The sequence below is a fragment of the Miniopterus schreibersii genome, assembly GCF_964146895.1.
Source record: "Miniopterus schreibersii genome assembly, chromosome: 9".
NCBI classification, from domain to species: Eukaryota; Metazoa; Chordata; class Mammalia; order Chiroptera; family Miniopteridae; genus Miniopterus; species Miniopterus schreibersii.
Genome location: NC_138118.1, coordinates 16,290,735 through 16,312,832, shown reverse-complemented (window position 1 = coordinate 16,312,832; position 22,098 = coordinate 16,290,735). Strand labels below are relative to the sequence as shown.

Genomic DNA, 22,098 nt, shown 5'->3' with positions numbered 1-22,098 from the left:
GAAGTCCAATCTTGTCCACAGCAGGGCCAGAACAAAGGCTACTACCCATAGTTTCTGCTCGATATTAAAGTTCAGTCCAGTTCAGCATCCTGCATGTGGAGCCTGCATGGTCATGGCCCATGCGGCTGCTAAGCCACATGGCTATGGAGAGAGAATGCACCAACGCAGGAGCAAGTGCCAGTCATGAAGCAAGAGAGAACAAGAGCGAGGGAACTCTCTGAGGATTTTAACTAGGTGCTTCTTCAGACTAACCAATTAAGTTATCAAGATTTCACATGCTTCTGATGGGGCCCACCCCCTGGCCAGTCCATTGTTCCCCAGGCTAGACTGACAAGGAGGCACCTTCCCTGCCTCACCCTGACTTCACTGCACATGCGCCCACCTCCCCCTTTGTTCCATCCCTTCCCCCAGTGATCTGCAGGGAGTGGACCAGTGGTTCCCTGGAGCGTGTGCCCCTGTAGCTTCCTGGTGAAGCTGCCCAGATGACCATGCTTATAATCTCTGGCCTCCTCTTTGCTCTCTTCCTATTATTAATATTAATAAACTAGCTAATTACAATGATAACAAAAAGACGCAAATGACAGAGATACAGGAAAACAATGACTTTCTGAGAGGCTGAAGATCAATAACAAATCGGTGTCCAAAACCAAATTCACAAGAGTCACAATCCAAAGAACTAATTTTTACAAATGGTTTTTCCTGATACACTGAATTTGAAAAGAAGGGACAAGAAGTTCACCTTCCTCTCTTGACCAGACGCAGACAGAAATCTGGCAGGCTGATTTTGGTAAGATTTCTTATCTTTCACTGGCTTTTGTCAGTTGTCCCACGATTTTTTTGCTGTAGTCTCAGGGGTAAGTGGGGTGTCCCAGCTGTCCTTTCATAGTCACTAAAATTGTAAAAGAGGAAAAATGCTTTTTTCTGCTATTCTCCTTGACTCTCTGGTCGGGCCCCTGTGAATTGGACTGACAAAAGACAGATTAACAAAAGAAAGCATACAGAGTTATTCAATATGTTTGTTTTTTTAATCCTCACCTGTGGATATATTTTTCCATTCCTTTTCAGAGAGAGTGTAAGGGGAAGAGAGAGAAACATCAACGTGAGAGAGACACATCGATTGGTTGCCTCCTGCATGAGCCCTGACCAGGGCCGGGGATCAAGCCTGCAACGTAGGTACGTGCCCTTGACCGGAATTGAACCCGGGACACTTAGTCTGCAGGCCAGCGCACTAACCACTGAGCAACACTGGCCAGGGCTAATACGTTTTACATGAGATGAGAGCCTTCAAACCCCCACCCCCCAAAATGATTATACCTGAGTGTTTTAATACTAGTTTTGATGAAAAGTGAAAAGTCATGGCAAAATGTGATAGGACAAAAGGATATGAGCTAAGGATAGTGAACTGGGGGAAACTTAGCAGGACCTTAAAGTTTCAGTATGCCAAGGTGCCATATTTTGGAGTAGCACGATCTGAGCTCTATCAATAATGATAACTCACATAGCTTGATAATGATGATATCCAAAAGTATGTCCAGTTTGATTATACCCATTTATCTGTAGTTAATCCTAAATTATTTTCCTGTCACATTGTCTTCTGAGTTATAGTGGTTTATAAATTTTATGGTTTTTACACCTTTTGAGTATCCCTGCAATCACTGAGGGAGGTGTGTGTTTTTTCTTCTTCCCTTGGGCAGTGTCTTGAAATCTCTCCAGTTTGGGTAGCTGACCCAATTTTTGTTCAGTAGGTATTTAGCTTGCTGTTGATGGATCTTTCACAATTTAATGCCAGCACATAAAAATGCTTAATGTTTGTGATTACAGAGCTGAGACCTAGTCATGAACCATTAATTTATAACATACTTATTTTTCCATTACCAGCTCAGTTACCTCTGCCCCTTGAACGAATATAGCCTCTAATGCAGTCACACACACTGAAGCTTTAGTATTAACTTTTCAGCTCTTGTATATAACATTTTTGGTTAGGTTCTTTGACTTACCGCACTTTTGAAAGATCCCAAGAGTTTTCAGGGTCTCTGGCTAGACAATAACAAGAACAGTGTGTAGTATATATTGATATGATGATACTTGGCAATTCTAAAGCAACACTGGTTTTATTCAAGAGCACCAGGCTAAACCAATTAGGACTCTTTGGGCTTAAAACCTACTTTGTAGAATTTGCATTTTTATTTACTCCTTTTCTTCAAAATTGTTCCTTAAAGACTAGCAGAGTTCATGGTAGATATGTATCTCAAGAGACTCAGTAGGAGGGCTCTTGGCTTAAAGGAGGGACAGTGACAGGTATTTGGGACTCAGACTCCCAGAGGCTCTGTCCTAGTCTTGGGAAGAAAAGGAAGGGCACCCTAGGAAGGTTGCGTCCTTCCAAGACATAATAGAGTATCAAAGAATATTCTCTTTAGAGCACTTATAAATATGAATCAGTTCTTACAATAGCACTGTGGTAAGCAATTATAGCTTACTAATGGAAAGGCCAGAAAAATAAAATTCAGTTAATGTTTGTTAAATGCCATAAGCACTTTACTTAGTGCTTGTCCAAGGCTCCACAGTAGACAGCTGTAAACGCAAAAAACAAATGCTGCATTTTACCAACACAGCATCTCACTTTCTGTGTATATGAATATAAATAATTCTAGAGTTATAAGTAGCAGAGATTAGAATGCAAGTGTTTAAAAATATACTTGTTTAGGTTTTTATATTTCATGAATTTTCATAGGGGTAAGATGTCAGAATTAGGAAAAAAACTTAATTTATAGTTTGTTTATAGTATATTTTCTGCTTAAATATTATGCTTTAGTCAAATCAAGCATAAGGTAAAAATTGAACTTGAGTTTATGTTCTATAAAACTTCAACAAAATGCTTATTTGACTAAATCATAATACGAGCACTTGGTTAAAATATTACAGAATGAGAACTCAGGTTCCGCTTTCTATCTTGTTTGAAATGTTAGTATAACATTTAAATGAAGGTATCTTGTAAATAGAACTGGAGTCAGACTGGAAGTTGGAGGAGGGAGTCAATAAATAGCTTTGAAAGTTATAAAGCTCTTAATCAAAACAGCAGCTATGTGCGGAGGACAGAGGCAACTAGTGGGAGAACCTTGGGCGCTGGTGCTGGGCAGGAAGAAGATAAATGTTGCAAATTTACATTATTATCCTGCAGTAACATACTTTCACCTTTGTATAGCTCTTTATAGCTTTTAATCCAACTAAACCCATTTTATTTGATACTGAATAAACTAAGTGACTTCTTAATATAATATTTTAATTTTAGGGAAGCTATTACTACTTTTTTCCTAAAAAGTATGAGAAAAAACCTAGATACTTTACATTGAATTGTTGTTAATATTTTTAAAGAAATAGAAATTTTGTTGGAACTAGAGCCCATTTTTTAAAAGTATGAGGAAAAAACCCTAGATTCTTTACATCGAATTATTTTGTATTTGATTGGTATATTTTTAATATTTTTCAAAGAAATAGCAATTTTTAAAAATTTAGAGGCCAGGTCTCTTAATTTTCTGTCTGGATCTCTTTATTGCAGGATACTACTATAAAACCATCAGTGTTTATTAAGCCCTGGCTCATTTTTCACTTAATCAGAAAGTATAATAGGATTAAATTTTTAAATAGCCATGTTAAAAAAGTAAAAAGAAACAAGTGCCTGGCCGGTGTGGCTCAGTGGATTGAGTGTTGTCTCGTGCACCAAGAGGTAGGTTGATGGTTCGATTCCTGGTCAGGGCACATACCTGGGTTTCGGCCCAATCCCTATAGGGGGTGTGTAGGAGGTAGCCAATCTATGTTTCTCTCTCATTCATGTTTCTATCTCTCCCTCTCCCTTTCTCTCCAATAATAATAAAAAAAATAAAATTAATTTTAACAATGTATTGTATTTAACCCAATAAATTCAAAATATTTCAACATGTAATTAATATAAAGATTGAGATATTTTACTTTTTTTTCATACTAAGTCTTCAAAATCTGGTGTGTATTATGTATTGATTGCACATTTGAATCTGGACTAGCCACATTTCAAGTGTTCACTAGCTACATGTGGCTAGTGGCTATCTATTAAACAGTGCAGTTCAAAAGTATTTAATGTAAATAAATTTTGAGCTGCATAAATATTGCTATCAGTTATTTACATGAATATAATTTTTTTCTGGGGTTCTTAGGGACAGGGTAATTCATTTGATAGACCAGGCTTGATGAACTCAAGGGAAGTTTGATATGAGTTAAAAATAAAGCTAGATCTAGTTAGAAGGAAATTCTTTCTAAAGGAGAAGGAGGAGCCAAGATTAAATTTAATACCATCATCCTATGTAGACATATCCACTTTGCCAAATGAAAGCTGTCTTCTTGTTACCCTTAACTGCTTTCTTCTTTTTGATTACTTGAAAGAAGTACTATCTAATTGGAAGTCAGTATGTTATAATCAGAATGTGAGGGCTAGAAGGAACTTTAGAAGATAATATAGGTTGTTAGAGTGTTAAATAAATTAAACATTTTAATAGATTATAAATGCAATAATATAAAATTCAAAAGGTATAAAAAGATGACAGCAAAAATAAAGCTCTTGTCCTCTATCTACTTGATTGCCCTCCTTTGAGGCAACCAGAATACTTAGTTTCTTATGTATCCTTCAGGAGTAGCCTATACATATACAAGTGTATATATCCTTTTAAAAATATACAAAAGCGTAACATAACACGTACACCATTCTGCATCTTACTTTTTCCCCACTTAACTATATCTTGGAGCTGCTTTGTTGTTTTTAAAGTCTATATAATCCACTGTAAGGATGTACCATAACTTAGGTACAGTAACTGGTTTGCTATTCATGGTTCTTTAAGTTATTTTCAGTATTTTGTCCTTACAAACAATGCTGTAATCAATATCTTTGTATGTATATTTTGAACATATATGTGAATGTCTGTAGAATACTTACAAATGGAATTTCTGGTACAAAAGGTATGTATATTTTTAAAATTTATGAACATTGCCAAGTGCAATAGATGTTACACCTGTTACCACTCTCAATAGTAATGTGGGAAAAACTTTTTCTTAAATAGAACTGATTCTCCAAACCAACTCTTCAGAGAAGACAAAAAAGAATTTTTGTTGTGCTGTTCTTTGTATCGTGCTGTTCTAATTGAAGAGGGATAGATAACCCCTTTTGTCTTGAGATGATCCTCCTGAACCACCTCAGAGGAGCTTGTATGGTACCAGAGTGTAGACTGAAAACAGTGATTGTAATCCAGTTCCCCTTATTTTTTGTAGAAGAATTCCAAAGAGATGGAGCTATTCCTCCAAGGCCTCCCAAAAAGTAGAAAGAAGATAGACTATAGTATTCTCAGAAAAGAATAAGAATGACTATAAAATGTATGCAGAAAGAATTTCTTAATGTCCTGTGTAGCAGGTGTACCTCAATGACTTTTTGAGAATCAAACCTTTTAAAAATAACATTTGCTGTTTGATTTTGTTTTCATAATTCATGGTCAGTGGAGGCCTTGGCAGCCTAAGGCATTGTTGGAGAATAGGGAACTTGATGGTCAGGGAAAAGCAAGGGAGGAAGTCCTTGCCTTCATATTTCTGATGTGGCGACAGCTGATAAGAAAAGCAATAGGAGAAAAAGATCTCAGAAAGAGTGCCCAGTCCAGTGCCCAGTGCCTGGCACTGGCTGCTCGGTTACAGTAGTTCCTCGGTGGTGGAAGTGTCGACTGGGCTAACCGTTTTGGGAGGTAGTACTTAAGCAGATGATATGTCTGTGCGCCCCATGATCCAGCAGTTGTTTTCCTAGGTATACAGCCAAAAGAAATTCTTACATGAGCTCCTAACAGTGCTGTTTGTGCTTGTGGAAAACAGTCTGGTTGCCTGTACTCTTTCCCCAACTATGCTAGGGGAATTGTGGTAGGCTTATGCTACAGAGCACCCGTGTCGCAGTTTGAAGCAGCGGACGAGATGTGCACATGGCAGGACGGTGGATCTTAAAAACGGTGCTGACTCAAAACAAAGGAGCAGATTGAGCTATGTAACGATAGTATTTATGTATCTTTTAAAATGTATTTAAGTAAAACACACAGTTTGCAAGAAAACACGCGAACGCATGAAGCGTTACAGTGATTGCGTAAATGAGGAATGATGGGAGTGGGGATAAAAGCATAAGCAGGATGGAAATGTGTAAATGTGAAACTTCCTCCCTCCGCTGAGGCGATCCTTGAGGCCTGGCTAGGAGGGCGCCCGCACACCAGTATCCCCGCATCTCCCCTCGCTGCTGCCTTTGGGAGGAAAGATCCTGGTAACAAGTTATCGTTGGAACTTTTTTTTCTTAACCACACTAAAAGTGAATGCTTGGTATTCATGGTTCTGAAAGCTTGCTTTTTTTTTGCCTTTATGAACTTCACTTTTTCTGTTACAGAATGTTCTGTTTGGTTGTTGCTTTTACACAGAATATACTAGCCTTATTGTTTATGCCTGGTTTAGGTACTGCTAATACTATATGTTGTCATACTTAGAAGATAATACTTAGTGATTAGTAACGTAAGAGACTTTTCAGTGTCCTTTTAGGTAATGTCCCTTTTTTTTTTATTAGAGCAAGGGGAATAATACTCGGAATAAAGTAATCACTGTTTTGATACATTACCCTTTATAAAATTTATGTTATTTAACTTGCTTCTCTTACAAACATATCTGTTTAGAGAAGATAAAAATACTGACTCCTAGAGAGTTCCCTGAGGTAGCAGTAAGATCTTGGGTAGAATATAGACTATAGGAAACAAATAGCTCCTACCTTTATGCAATTTTTGTTGTTAGAACTGCCCTCCTTTTGTAGGTCATGAACTTTTGGGTAGCCTCAGTTTTGAGTTATCCTTAATTGAGGTTTTTGGTTGTTAACTATACCACCCAGGTGGGACTTCAGATTAGCAATTGGATAAAGGAGCTGTAATGGGATTAAAGTAACCTTGGCAACCATTGTAATGTAAATTATCTCACTGGGAAGGAAGTTGAGAGCCTGGGCACATGTTAGGGCGTTCTTTTACAGCATTTTGCTGTTTTACAGTCCTGGTGTAGCTGCTTCTTGGACACCATCGAGTCCGTGCTACTCCAGCCTTAGTTTTCTGAGGAGCTAACTCTACGTTTTAATATGTCTATAAAACAAAACTAAACTCAGATGTGCTTATTGTCTTCATACACATAATGATCCCTTTTATCTTTACTAACATACCTTTTTCTCACTGCCGTTTGCCACTAACATGGCTGCAGCCCTGCCCCAAATCTCTGATGCACAAAGAAAACCTCTTAGGTTTCCCGAGAAACACTGTGGAGAGTGCCTAGTATACCCTGTTGGCCAAGATTCGGCTTATGGTGGAACTGATAGTGCCTAGGCTACTTTTTAAGCGGCATGAAAAAGACTAAGCCTTGCTTTTCAAATCTTAATTTTTTGTTTTAACCTTTAAGTTTTAAGCAATAAATTTTTCCATATGTTTTAGAGTTTTAATGGAGGCTTACTCTTTGTGGATTTAGCGATTTTATAACTGGAGGGGAATAATAAGAGTGAAACCAAACTGGGGTTGACTTGCCGAGTACTGTACTTGTTTATTACCTTCCTGATGAGTTAAGTGATTTAACAAGAGCTTGTGAGTGAAAAGCTTAAGGTTCTTATTCAAGGTTAACCATTGTCATGTTGTTGGTGCTAAGCAAATAGCTTCCATCATCCTCAGTTTTCTCTTTATAAAGGAAGAGTGAAAATAATGACTTTCTTTTATGGGAAAATATTTATAAAAGGGACTAAAATATCACTGTTTGTATCACCAAGAATATCACCTGATGCAAGAAAGAAATTCTAATTTTTAAGGTAATATGCCTCAGGTATACTAAGTAGTAGCTCGCTCAGTTAAGACTTTTAAATGCTTTTGCTTTGGTTTTTAAGTTTTCTTCCTCCAACCTTACTCTTCTGTTGAGGTATCATTCATACCAGTTGGGATATTTTTGTGTCAACTGTCTTTGGTTGGCTTAGTCATCAACAGGTGAGTTGATCTTGAGCATTTATTATATGTAAAACTTGGAACTGTGTGCGCAGGGAATAAGTATAAAATCATAATTTCTGCTCTTCAATATAACAGTTGTTCAAATACTTGAAAACAGCTCTGATGTTACTTTTCCTACTTCAGGTTGTCTCTCTCTGGAAATCATTTCTGATTCTGTTGTTTGTTCTTCATATGATTTAGTTTGTCGGCCCCATTACCACCAACCTGGTTGTCCTCTCCTGGATCTATTATTTGTGGTCAGTGTTACTTGTAAGAGGTCATATGCCAAATTATAATTCTCAGGAGTTGCCTGATCTGTAGTAATTTTCTTTTTTGTTCAGGTCACTGTACTGTTATTTTATTACCTGAATTTATGCAAGCATTTTAGTTTAAAATTTTTTTATTGATTGATTTGAGAGAGAGAGGAAGGGGGAGAGAGAGAGGAAAAAAAAACACATCGACGTGAGAGAGACACATTGATTGGTTGCCTTCTGTGCACACACACCCCAGCACTGGGGATTGAGCCTGCAACCGAGGTACTTGCCTTTGGCCAGAATTGTACCTGGGACTCTTCAGTCTGAGGGCCGACACTCTAACCACTGAACCAAAACAGCGAGGGCAGTTGCTTCTTGTATGTGCCTTGACCAGAGATCAACCTTGGCGTATTAGGATGGTGCTCTAACCAACTGAGCTATCTGGCCAGGGCTAGTGAATTTATGCAAGCTTTTTAAGCTGACATTTCACACCAAAGGCTTATCTTGAGCTTACAGCCAACTACACTCTCAACTAAACATCAGCTAATATTAAAATTGATTTCTTACTAGTAGTATACATTTTTTAGATAAATCCATTTACATTTATTCTTGATAAATTTCATTTTGTATTTTCAGGCTATTGTTTCTAACTGTTCAGATATTTTTATAATACTATGTCTTCCATGGTATTATCTAATCTTCCCAGGTTTCTAACACCAACAAAATTTGTAACCTACCATTTAAATCTTCAAGGTGTTGATAACACTTATAGATACAGAGCCCTGTGACAACATGAGAGCCTTCCATCCAGACTGATATTAAGCCATTGACTAATAATCTGAGGATGGCCCTGGCCAGGTAGTTTAGCTGGTTAGAGCATCATCTGATATGCCAAGGTTACGGGCTCAATCTCCGGTCAGGGCAATTATAGGAAGCAACCAATGAATGCATAAACAAGTGAAACAACAAATCAGTCTCTCTCTCTCTCTCTCTCTCTCTCATCAATAAATAAAAATTTAAGAAATAATCTGAGGCCTGGCTGGTGTGGCTCAGTGGTTGAGTCTCAGTCTATGGCCCAGGAGATCAAGGTTTCATTCCTGGTCTGGGCACATGCCCCAGCCTGTGGGCTTGATTCCCCAGCGAGGGGTGTGCAGGAGGCAGCTCATCAATGACTCTTTCATCATTGATGTTTCTCTCTCCCTCTCCCTTTCTCTCTCTGAAATAAATAAAAATATATAAAAAATCATAATCTGAGTATGGTTCAACCAATTCTCAATCTATTGCCTAACTAGCATAAGAAACTTTTTCTTGCCCGGACGGGCGTGGCTCAGCAGTTTAGCGTTGACCTAGGATCCAGGCAATCGGGGTTCGATTCCTGGTCAGGGCACATGCCCGGGTTGTGGGCTCGATCAATGACTCTCATCATTGATGTTTCTGTCTCTCTCTCCCTCTCCCTTCAATAAAGATATATTTTAAAAAACAAACAAACAAAAAAACCTTTTTCTTGATTTCAACAAATTACGTATGACCCACTCTATGTTATTTCTCTGATCTCTTAGTCTTGTAATTCTGGCAAAAGTAAAATTAGGTTAGCATGATTTTTTTTTTCCCTTATTGAACCCATTTTGGCTTCTGGTGCTCCCTACACACCTTCTTTATACTACCATAGGCTGACAAAGAATTTTGCTTCTAATCCTTTTTGAACTTGTAATCTACAGTTTCTAGAATCAAGTCTCCTTTTTTTTTACTTAAAATTGAGAAAATTGAAATTTCTTGTTTCTGGTCTTCTAGCCTCTCTTCTATTTTCCATGAGATAGCATGAAGATCTCCGTGTCTTAGGCTGTAATTTATATGATTCTAGACATTTGAACATACTACAAAGCTTCTGGAGGCTCTTTTATTGTCTTTTCTTCTATCTCAGGCTTCAGTTTCCTCTTAATCTGTGTTAATAGGTTAACCTCTTAATCTGTGTTCTGCTCTTTCTAATCTGAAAGATTATTCTTGATAAAGAAAATGGAAGCAAAATAAGAGTTGAGTATGTTAGATTTTCTGTATTTTAACATGATAGAAGGGCCTGTCTCATCTTTTTATATCCAACTATGCTAGAAAAAGACTCTGTATGATAGCACTTTTTATAAACTTATATTGATTCTCTATTATGTGCCAAGCACTGCATTAGATTCCTGGGCTCCAAAGATTAATAAGACATGGTGTTTTCTCTCAAAGAAGTCACAATATAGTTGGAGAGATACATATAAATTTTTGCAGAATAGCAAGATAAGGGCTAATAGAGGATGTTCAAAATCCTGTGTACTGAGGAAAAACAACCAATTGTGTTTAATGGGGCAGGTTTATATGAGCCTTCACAGAGGAAATTCTATTTAAGTGGATTTTTAAAGGAAGTGTAGATATTTTGGGTGGATTGGGGTGGGATTGGAGGACTAACGTTTCTTCCTGTTCTATGAAGAACAGGATGTGCAAATAAATGAAAGGTAAAAGCCAATATGGTGTGTTGAGAAATATTAAAATAATCTAGTATGGCTGATGAGGCTAGAAAGAAAAGTAGGACCTTTATATTGTGCTAGAATTTGGACTCCAGTAGGCACATGAGTATCATTGAAGGTTTGAGTTTTTAAAAATATTTTTATTGACTTTTAGAGAGAGGAGAAGGGAGAGGGAAAGAGAAACATCAATGTGAGAGCAAAACAATGATTGGCTGTCTCCTGCACATCCCCTACTAGGGATCGAGCCTGCAATCCAGGCATGTGCCCTGACTGGGGATCGAACCAGCAACCTTTCCATGCCCTGAATGACTTCCAGCCAACTGAGCCACACCAACCAAGGCTCACTGAACGGTGTAAAGCAGGGGACGTCATCAAAACCAGGCCAGTCAGAGTGTCTCCTTATTTAAGTCAGACTGGGCTAGGTTATGTTGTGATAACAAACAATCTCCCAGTTTCAGTGGCTTATAGTAACAGGAGTTTATTTTTTAATGCATATCTATCTTGTGGTTCTGCCCCAGGACCCAGGCTAGAGATGCAGCTCCTATCTGAGACATTTCCCTTGTGGTAGAGGGAAATGAGATATGGTAGAATCATACCATTGCTCCGAAAGCTTCTGTTCAGAAGTGGGATGTGTCATTTGCTTATGTTTCATTGGCTAAAGGAAGTCACATTGCCAAGCCTAACATCAACTGAGCAGGAATATCTAAACTTCCACCAGGGAGGGGCAGTGATTATTTTGAATAATAAAGAATCTATTTACATGTATCAAATTTTATTTCTTTATGTTTTGGGATTAGCCTGGAGCTACTGGTGACCATGTTTCTAGTGACTCCAAGTAACCTGAGGGAATGAAGCTAGTAGTGTACAGAGAAATGAGAGACCAGCAAATGTCCTGGCAGCTTTAGTCTCTGTACTCTCTTGTGCTGCCTTGGTTCCTGAAACTTTCCTTTATGTCTCTTGGCTAACAGAAGAGTGCGATGATTGGATTTGCATTTTAGGTTACGTTGGATGCAGTATAGAGAATGGGGAGAATAGATTAGAAGCAGAAAGAACAGTTAGTTCCTTATGGAGAAAGAATGGTGAGTAATCTGTTTCAGATATGGAAGCACAAACGAGGTTTAGAAAGATGTAGATGAAATTTTTTTAGAGTTACTACAGAAGTAAGATCAGGTCCTGATTGTTGTGGGGAGGAATGAAAGAGATGGAAGAGAGTATGGCCGTTTGAGACATTTGGTTGGATGGTGGTGCCATTTACCAACACAGATGGTAAAATAGGTGGTGGGAGAAGATACCTTAATTTTAGACATACTGAATTTGAAGTGTCTGTGGAACATCTAAATGGAGATACTAGTAGACAAATTGGATATACTGGTATGGAGCTCAGAGGATGTTAAAAATGATATTAAAATGATGATTCATGGAATGTAAGGGTAAGAAATCATGGAGCCCGGCCAGCATGACTCAGTGGTTGAGCATCAACCTAGGATCCAGGCGATCAGGGTTCGATTCCTGGTCAGGGCACATGCCCAGGTTGTGGGCTCAATCCCCAGTGGGGGGCGTGCAGGAGGCAGCCAGTCAATGACTGTCCCATCATTGATGTTTCTATCTCTCTCCCATCTCCCTTCCTCTCTCTGAAGTTAATAAAGACATATTTTTTAAAAAAAGAAGAAATCATGGATAAGAAGGAAATGGAATAAAGGGAATGGGCAGGAGATGAAAGTAAAGGATCAGTGAACTAAAGTCAACATGAGATCATAGTAGGAGTAATTAAACAAGCAAGCTAGAAAAAAGCCAGAGGGCAGGATACCCAAATTAGCTATTTTGCAGATGGAACAGCTTCTAGTGATAATAGGATCTGGGTTGTGGCCTTGGTAGTGGTTAGCTGAGGTAGAATGGAAGAGAACATCATTAGAAATAAGATGAAGGAATTTGAAGACCAAGGTCTTCACGGGCCACCCGTATACATTGTTGAAATCAGCCAGTGTTGCAGAAATTCTAGTTATCTATGCAATATCCAGTTTGTGCTTTTTCTTATTAACATAACCCTGGGCAGTGTGCCCTGGAAAAACTGTGCATATGACAGTAACCTCCAATAACAATGGTTTATATGCACATGGGTTTATTTTCTCACAAAATATGCTATCTTTGTTCACATAAAATCATCCTTTCATATCTTTTAGAGCATTTATGGTATTTATTACATTCTGAGTAAGTTATATACATGATTTATTAGTTCTATTCAACTCTAACCCTCAAAATGTATGTACTGTATTTCATTATATAAAGAAATACAGAGACAAGCATTACAAGGTTGGTATGGTAGCTCCACAAAGGTTAGGGACCCAGACTCCCATCATTTTACTCCATCATTCTTAGTATGTTGCTTCCATCCTTATGGATGCTTTCATGGTTCAAGGTGGAGCTCAAAGCATTATTTCTGAATTGTAACCAGCAAGAAGGAGGAAGGGCAAAAGGCAAAAAAGAACTTTCCCAGAAGCCCTACCCAACAACTTCCACTTGTCTTTCATTTGATAAACCCAAGTTAATGGTGGAATTTAGGGTGACTAGAATCTGAGAGAGAGAACTTTAATAGATGATAGTAACTAGGAGGGGAAGAGAGTAATAGTTGAGTGGCATGACCTTGAAGGGGCTGCTTTTTATAAAAGAGTGAAGAAAGTGTTCTGGCAGAGAGCATGGTAAGTGCAGAGGTTCTGAGATGGGAATATACTAGTTGATTTTAAGGAGCAGCAAGGAGGCCAGTGTGGCTGGAGTAGAATAAGAAAGAGAGAGTTGTAGGTAGGAGTAGTAGGCCAGAGGTAACAGATTATATATGGTTTTAATCGCTCATATTAAGGATTTTAGGCTTTGACCTTTGCTCTAAGTGAGATAGGAAACCATTGGAAGGTTTCGAGCAGAGTGACATGATTTTATTTTTTATTGATTTTTTAGAGGGAGGAAAGGAAGGAGAGAGAGAGAAACATTGATCGGTTGCCTCCCGCGCGTGCCCCAACTGGGGATCAAACCTGCCACCTTTTGGTGTGCATGTATTTTAAAAGTACAGCAAACAGGATATGCCAATGAATTTAATTAATGTTTCAAAGAAAGAGAGGAGTTAAGGATGATTTCAAAGCCTTTAGCCAGAGCATTAGGGAAAGTCGTCCAAAATGATAATTATATTAGCACAGCAGCCTACTATAGGTGTCATCAGTATCATCACCCTGTTTCAGTGCGTTCTTGGGTTTTGTGTCCTTTTCTTCCTTCTCATTGCACATTTAAGTGGCTTTCAGTGCATTTATTCACTATTTTGCTCAATAAACAAATGTCTGCTGAGCAATTAGAAATTGCTCCAGCCTTTATCGGTTAGGTTTCTTTGGTTGCAAATTGATTTAAGAAAAAAAGGGAAGGGGTGGGGCAGGGGGGATATGATAAGGATAAAAGGGTAACTCACAGAATCAAAGGAAATGCCAAAGAATCAATCTTGGAAGAGCCCTGAACTAAGTGTCATCTCACAGAGATCTAGGTAACGTAATGGACATAATATTTTTATCAGGGTAACCCTATCTTGATAAATCACTCATATAATTGAGTGTCAAATTTAATAATGATACTGAGCTAGATGTTGGGGTAGGAATGGTAGGGAAAGAGGTGCATCCAAAGTTGAGTAAAGTATAGTAGATTCATTCAGAGGGTTATAATAGAGTAGAATTAATAAATCATATAATAACATGGCCTCAAAGTAAATATCCCAAGGGTGCAATTGTAAATTCTTTTGTTAAGACTTCAGAAAGATTGATGGCAGTGTTTTGTAGAACCCTTCAGCTAGATAAAAAGATTCCCAAAGATCTAAAGGGGACACCTCTTAGACCCTTTCTGTTACACAGTAAGGCTTCTAAGGATCTTAAGGGTGTTTTCTTACAGTAGGCTCACACAGAAGTTAGGATAGAGAAGGTGGGTATTGTCTCTCTACTGGAGTAAACCCTCTACTAGATTCATAGGAAATCTAGAAGGTTTTTAATAAATTGTACTAACAGAGGCAGCTTTAGCTTGGATTACAAGGAACAGAAACAGTAAAAATGGAAATGGGCCTTTGGACTTCTAATCATCTACAGGCAAGAAGCAGGCTGAGAAGACTGCTCCATTGTAAACTTTAACCATCTCTTATGTAAAAGGAATGATGACTCAGAGAGTGGAGCCAAGAGGTTTTGGGAATCACTCTCAGAGAGTAGGTCTAGGCTATAATCAAGGAACTGGTGACATGTGTCTAATTAAATTTGAGATTTTCTATGGACCAATAACTGCTTTATGTCTCCTGTTCCTGCCTTCTTTTCCTCATATTTTGAATGAAAGTGTCTATTGTAGTTATCTTGAGTCAGTCTCACTGTTGCACGTTTGTATTTGAGTGTGTGGGAGCAGATAATTTGTCTCTTTATTCAGATCAAAAGGAACTATACTCCAGTAGCAGTACCTGATGAACTGCATCTGAGGAACCTCAGTCATACCTGGACCTGAATTAGATATCAAGATTCTGGACATCAAGCTGATACCATAATGAGATGAGACTTTTGAAGGTCTTAGGAGAGGGTGAGTGTATTTTGCATGTGGGAGGAACTTGTTGGGACCAGAGGGGTGGTATGTGGTAGCTTATCTTCAAAGTGGCCTTCGCCAGTTTCTTCCCTTCTTGCCATTCAGAGGTGGAGTCTTTTTCTCTCCTCCCTTTGAATCTGGGCTGGTTTTAGTGATCTGCTTGATCAGTTGAGTGACTTTTTGGGACTTCTGAGGCTAGGTCATAAGAAGCCTTGCAGCTTCTGCCTGTGCCTCTTGGAATTCTCTCTCTTGGAATACTCACTCTCAGAACCCAGCCACCATGCTGTGGGAAGCCCAGGCCAGATGGAGAGGACCCATGTAGGCGCTGGTTGATAGCCCCAGTGAGCTACCAGCAAACAGCCAGCATCAGTTAATTGTCAGCCATGTGTGTGAGTGAAGGAACCATGTTGGACAGTCCAGCTCTAACAAACGCCGCCTGGAAAAGAACTGAGGTCCTAGACACATAGCTCCTATTGAGAATCCCAGCCATCTTTATCTATTCACGTCATCTTATTTGTGGTCCCAGACATTGTGGATCAGAGACATGTTGTCCCTGCTCTGTCCTGCTAGAATTTCTGGCCCACAGAATCATGAGAATAATAAAATAAAATGATCATTGTTTGACCTAAATTTTGGGATAGTTTTTTATGCAGTAATAGATAACTAGAACATTGTCAGATTGAGTAGAAGGTAATCCAGCTTTATGCAGTTTATAAGGGGCATAACTAATACAACATAAGGAATTAAAGAGATTTAAAATAAAGGTATGGAAAAACATATTCTAAAACAAAGCTGGTATAGCAGGAGTAATAGTAGGCAAAATTAACTTGAAGGCAAAAATCATTATTAGAGTTAATAATTATCACAAAAAAATATAAAAGGAATAATTAACGAGGACGCTATAATAAAAAATCACTATACATCCAATAGTATGGCCTTAAAATACAGCAGTGGGCAAAAGTAGGTTTACAGTTGTTTGTATGAGAAAAGACATGCAGGTTATGATTATTACAATAGCTTTATTAACTCAAAATAATGGCACAATGACACAGTACACCTACTTTTGACCACCCCTGTATATAAATAGAATACAGATAGAATATAAAATATAGACATAGAATACAGAGAGAAAATATATAAATACAATTATAGGGAAAAATTGATAAATCTACAAAAGCAAGAAATTTCAACATATCTTTCTTAGTAAGTGATGGTGAAACAAAAAATTTGAGAAGATTTGAACAAAATGACCAACAAGGTTCATTTGGTTGGCCTGTGCAGAGTCCTGCACCTAATGGATGAGAATAAACTTTCTTTTTAAAAAACTGAACACGTACTGAATTTATAAAGCAAGTCTTAACAAAAACCAATGAATGGGTATTATGCAGACTATGTTCTCTTCTCGAAGTCAGTTAAGATTGAAATTAAACCAAAAGAAGGTCAAAATAACTATATATTTGGAAATGTAAAAGCACAGTTCTAAGTAACTCATAGGTTAAAGAAGAAATAATAATAGAAATTAGAAATAAAACTAACTTACCAAAACTGACTCAAGAAGGAATGACAACTTGAGTAGACCTATAATCATTAAATATATTGAATTAATAAGTAAAAATCTACCCAATATAAAAGTGGCACAGATGGAACAACGGTATTATTGACATACCATAAACTGCACTTATTTAAAGTTTTCAATTTTGAAAAGTTTTGACATAGGTATTAACCGTGAAACTGTCATCACAATTAAGATAATATATCCAGCCATAGTTGGTTTAGCTCAGTGGTTAGAGTGTTGGCCCTTGGACTGAAGGGTTCTGGGTTTGATATAGGCCAAGGGCACGTACCTCAGTTACAGGCTCAATCCCCCGCCCCAGGGTGCATGCGGGAGGCAAGCCAATCAGTGTGAGTCACATCAATGTTTCTCTCTTTCTTTCTCTCTCTCTCCCCTCCCCCTCCCTCTCTCCCTTCCACACTCTGTCTGAAAAAGCAATGGAAAAAATGTCCTCGGGTGAGGATTTAAAAATATATATATAACATATCCATCACCTCTGAAGTCTTTTCCCCCTTCCTACCACCTGACCTCATCCCTAGGCAATCACCAATCTGCTTCATGTTACAATAGATGAGTTTACATTTTCCAGAATTTTATATAAGTAGAATTATGCAATATATACTCTTTTGGGGGTGCATGTTATGCTTCTTTCACTTAGCATCATTATTTTGAGATTCATCCATGTTGCTGAGTGGTCAAAATGTTATTCCTTTTGTTGTTTAATAGTATTCCAGTGTGTGGGTAAACCACACTTTGTTTTTCACCTTCACAGACATTTAGGATATTTACTGTTTGGGACTATTATAAATAATGCTCTTTCGAACATTTATGTACAAGTGTTTATGGACATACGCTTTTATTCCTTTTTGTTAAATATCTAGTTGTTCCGCACTAGATGGAATTCTTATTATACTGCAACGTAATTTGAAACAAGATTATTATTATTTTGTGATTTGACCTCTTTCCTCTTAAGGCAGTGGTGACAAAGATTCTAAAACAAGAACCTCGGAATCAGTTATAAAACCTATCCCAACATATTAATATGCTGGAACACTTGTCACACTACACTATATTGTAGACCATGGGTTGGCAAACTTTTTCTGTAAAGGGTCGGACAGTAAATATTTTAGGATTTGCAGACTACATAGTCTCTGAAGCAACTACTTAGCTCTCGTTGTACAAAAGGAGCCGTAAATAATAAGTGAATGAGTATGGCTGCATTCCAATAAGACTGTTTATGAACATTGAACTTCATATTTTCATGAGTCTTGAAATATTCCTTTTTTTTTTAACCATTCAAAATTGTAAATAGAATTCTTAGCTAATAGGCCATGAAAAGCAGGCAGTGGGCTAGATTTTGCCCATGGGCTGGAGTTGACTGTCCCTTGGATAGTCTTTTATGTTATATAAAATGTTTTTAAATTACAGGTTCCAAGTCTAGAGGCTTTGGACACTTTTGTTTTTGGATCTCTCATTTTAAAACTTACCGACAAGTTCTTTACTTTCTGGATAAATATACTCACATGAGAAAAAAAATAATTCAAAATACAGTTCCCTACTTGGAAAAAAGACAGAAGCTGTAAAACAAATGTTTCACCTTAAACATATAATTAGGAAACACAAAAGTTTTATTCTATGCAATAGAATTTATAGGTCAATGCTCAACCTGTATAACCACCTAGGAATTGGAATTTACCTAAATGAGTTCTGGGTGTTCTTTATTTAAAAAAAATTTTTTTAAATATGTTTTTATTGATTTTTAGAGAGAGAGGAAAGGGGAGGGGGAGAGAGAGAGAGAAACATCGATTGGCTCTTTCCCATATGCACCAGAGGATTCAATCTGCAGCCTGGATGTGTGCCCTGACCAGGAACCGAACTGATGACCTTTTGGTGCAGAGGATGATGATCTAACCAACTGAGCCACACTGGCCAGGGCTCTGGGTGCTCTTTAAAATATGCACAATTAATCATAGAACACTGTGGCTCTACAATTTGGGACACTTCTAAATAGGAAACCTCAGCTTCCATAATATAAGGAAACAAGGATACTCTTTCCACAGTCATTATAAAAAAACCTTCACAGTCTGATTCACCTTTATCAAAGGTAAAATGATTACTGATACATTTAATGGATTATTTTGATCCTGAATTTCTAAACACAAAATAAATTTCACACGAATTTTTATATGTTTGAGTTTTTCAAAGCAAGATACCAATATAAAATGTATTGAACTGACCGAGTCCTTGGGCTAAAGAAAAAGGAATTTAAGTATAAAATGTTTCCCAACTTTATCCTACTAATTTTTAAAAAAATATGTTTCTATTGATTTTAGAGAGGAATGGAGAGAGAGAGAGAGATAGAAACATTGATGGGCTGCCTCCTGCACGTCCTTGCTGGGGATTGAGCCAGCAACCTAGGCATGTGCCCTCACCAGGAATCAAACCAGCGACCTCCTGGTGCATGGGTTGACGCTCAACCACTGAGCCACACCAGCCAGGCTATCCTTCTAATTTTATAACAGTTTTAGATATTGAGACCTAATGGTTTCTTGTGTCTATCCATTTTGAACATAACTCATCTTCTACTCAATACTCCTTAGTGCTTTTTGCTTGAGGCTTCACTTTGTTACAAAGAAGATCATTACGTCCAACTTTAATCATTTGTTTTTCCCAAGATTTGATTTCATTATAATAACAAATTTTATCATCTTCGGCAAGTTGAATATATACTTGATTTTGAGAACTAGAGAGATTTTTCCAGCTTTCATTTACAGTCTTCAGCTTTAACTGTGTCTCACCACCCCTAGTTTCTTGGAAGCATTCAAATATGAAAACGTTATAAGCTGAGCAAGGTCTTTTTGGTTTTCCAAGGAGTGTTAACTCTCTCTTTTTTATTATCACTTTCTTTTATAATCTCTTTGTATGCCTGCAGTCTGCCTTGTAAGCATCTTCATATATTTTTCCTTCTGAATTAGGAAGTTCCCTTCAAAACTCCGTGATTTTTAAAATTAGTTCTGAATTTCTCGAATTTGGGTCTTGAGCTTTAAATATGGGTAGCTGTTCTTTAGAAAATCAAGTGTATGAGGTCATAGGCTTCTTTGGATAACTACTCAAGGTGGATGAAAATCATTCCAGCATGTACACAAAACTGAAGGGAGAGTGCAGACTTAAAATTTTCACCTGGTGTTTCCCCTCTGGCCAAAGGATTTATTTTAATGTTTCTTCTAGTGTGGGCCTGCTGGTAATGAACTCTGTTGTATATCTGAAAATGTCTTTATTTCACCTTTGTTTTTGAAAGATACTTTTTTGCTGAGTATAGAATTCTTTTTTCCATTACTTTAAAACTGTTGCTTCACTGTTAACTTGTTTGTATTGTTTCTGTTGTCATCTTTATCTTTTCTCCTGTATATATAATGTCTTTTTTTTTCTGGCTGCCTTTAAGGTTTCTTATAATTAGTGATTTGAACAATTTGATTATTATGTTATTGATGTAATTTTCCTTGTGTTCTTGTTGTTGGGGTTCATTGAGCATGTTGGACCTATGGGTTTATTGTTTTCATCAAATTTGGAAAATCTGGCCATTTAAAAAAATATTTTTCTGTCCCTCTTCCCTGTGCTTGAAGGAGCTCAAATTACATACATATTAGACTGTTTAAAGTGTTCCCTCAACTCCCTGATAGTCTTCCCCCGCCCCCCCCCCCGCCCTTTTTTGGTTAGTTTTGGATAATTTTTTTGTTGTGTCTTCAGGTTCACTCATCTCTTATGTTGTTTTGTCTAATCTGTTGTTCATTCTATTCAGTGTATTTTTCATCCCTTACATTGTATACTTTTTCTCTCTAAAACTTTGATTTAGGCCTTTATCACTTCTATGTTTCTACTTAGTTTTTTGAATATAGACTACAGATATAATTGTTTTAATCCCCTTGTCTGCTAATTCTAACATTTGTGTCAATTCTTTATTTCCCCTGATTGATTTTTTAATTCTTTATAGATTATATTTTTCTGCTGCTTTGTCTGTCTCATAAATTTGCTTGGACTCCAAATATTGTGAATTTTACCTTTTGGGTACTAGATCCTTTTCTTTTTTTTTCTTCTGTATCACAGTTAAGTTAGAAATATAGTTTGACCCTTTCTGGTCTTGCTTTTAAGATGTGTTAGGTGGGGCCAGAGAAGTTTTCCCTCTATGATAATTATTTCCCAAGACCTTTCTGAATACACTACCCTGTGCACTATAAATTATGGGGTTTTCCACTCTGGCTGGTAGGAATAGGCATTATTCATGTTCTGTTTGAGTGCCAGTTAGTGTTCCCTCTAACCCTTTGAATGGTTTCTTACATATAATCACTTATCGGTACTTTGATGATTACTTGAGGGGTGCCTACCACACATCTCCAGAGTCTTCTATCTGTACAGCCCTTTCTTCTCCAGCACTCTGTCCTGTAAACTCTGTCTTCGTCTCGCTTGACTCTCAGCTTCATCTCAACTAAGAGAGTCTGCTGGGCTCTACCTGGGTTCCTCCTCCCTGACCTGTGCCCTGGAAATGGACTCAAGGCAGTAGGCTGAGGCATTCATAGACCTCACCTCACTTGTTTCCTCTCTCTCAGGGTTCACTATCCTTCACTGCTTGCCTGTTGAGCAGGGTCCTCAAAACCACTGTTTTATATATTTTGTCTGTTTTTCACTTGTATGGTTCAGATAGGAAAGTAAATCATATACCTGCTACTCCATATTGGCTGGAAGTGAAAGTCCCTATTTTCTATATTTTTTATGATAAATATGTTTATCATATATGTTTCATGGTAAATACATAAACCAAACAGGTATATTTTTCAAAGGTAGTTATTAAAATTTTCAAGACTTGAAATAAACTTTACCTTCATCTCAAACATTTTGAGAGACTAAAGTTTTATATTTTGACTGTGTTTTAGGTAATTCCTTTAGCTTTGATTCTAGCAGAGTTCGGTGGTTATCTTTAAAACAAAGAGATTTATTATGTTCTGTAATTGTATGAATAGAACAGTACTTCTTGTACTACATGCCCCGAGACCTGAACTCCATATCACTATCTTATTTCACAATAGCTTCCAAATAGCATCAGGTGGTCATTTTTTGCTTTATAACGAGTCTACTAATCTGGTCTGATTTGATCTTGTGACATTAGGAAA

At 37.5% G+C, this 22,098-nt stretch overlaps 1 protein-coding gene, 1 long non-coding RNA gene and 1 pseudogene across 6 annotated transcripts in view; 1 reads left to right on the top strand and 2 right to left on the bottom strand.

The window, feature by feature from the left end:
- The window catches only part of AHCYL2 (adenosylhomocysteinase like 2), a 149,095-nt gene that overhangs the window by 24,454 nt on the left and 102,543 nt on the right, over positions 1–22,098 (top strand). The window lies entirely within an intron of this gene.
- The window catches only part of LOC308561370, a 78,505-nt gene that overhangs the window by 8,508 nt on the left and 47,899 nt on the right, over positions 1–22,098 (bottom strand). The gene's annotated exons all lie outside the window — the stretch shown is intronic.
- On the bottom strand, positions 19,520–21,822 carry LOC308561986 (transcription factor A, mitochondrial pseudogene; annotated as a pseudogene). Its single transcript has 2 exons — positions 21,808–21,822; positions 19,520–20,113 (listed from the first exon to the last, which is right to left on the bottom strand). The product of its transcript is annotated as a transcription factor A, mitochondrial pseudogene (transcript).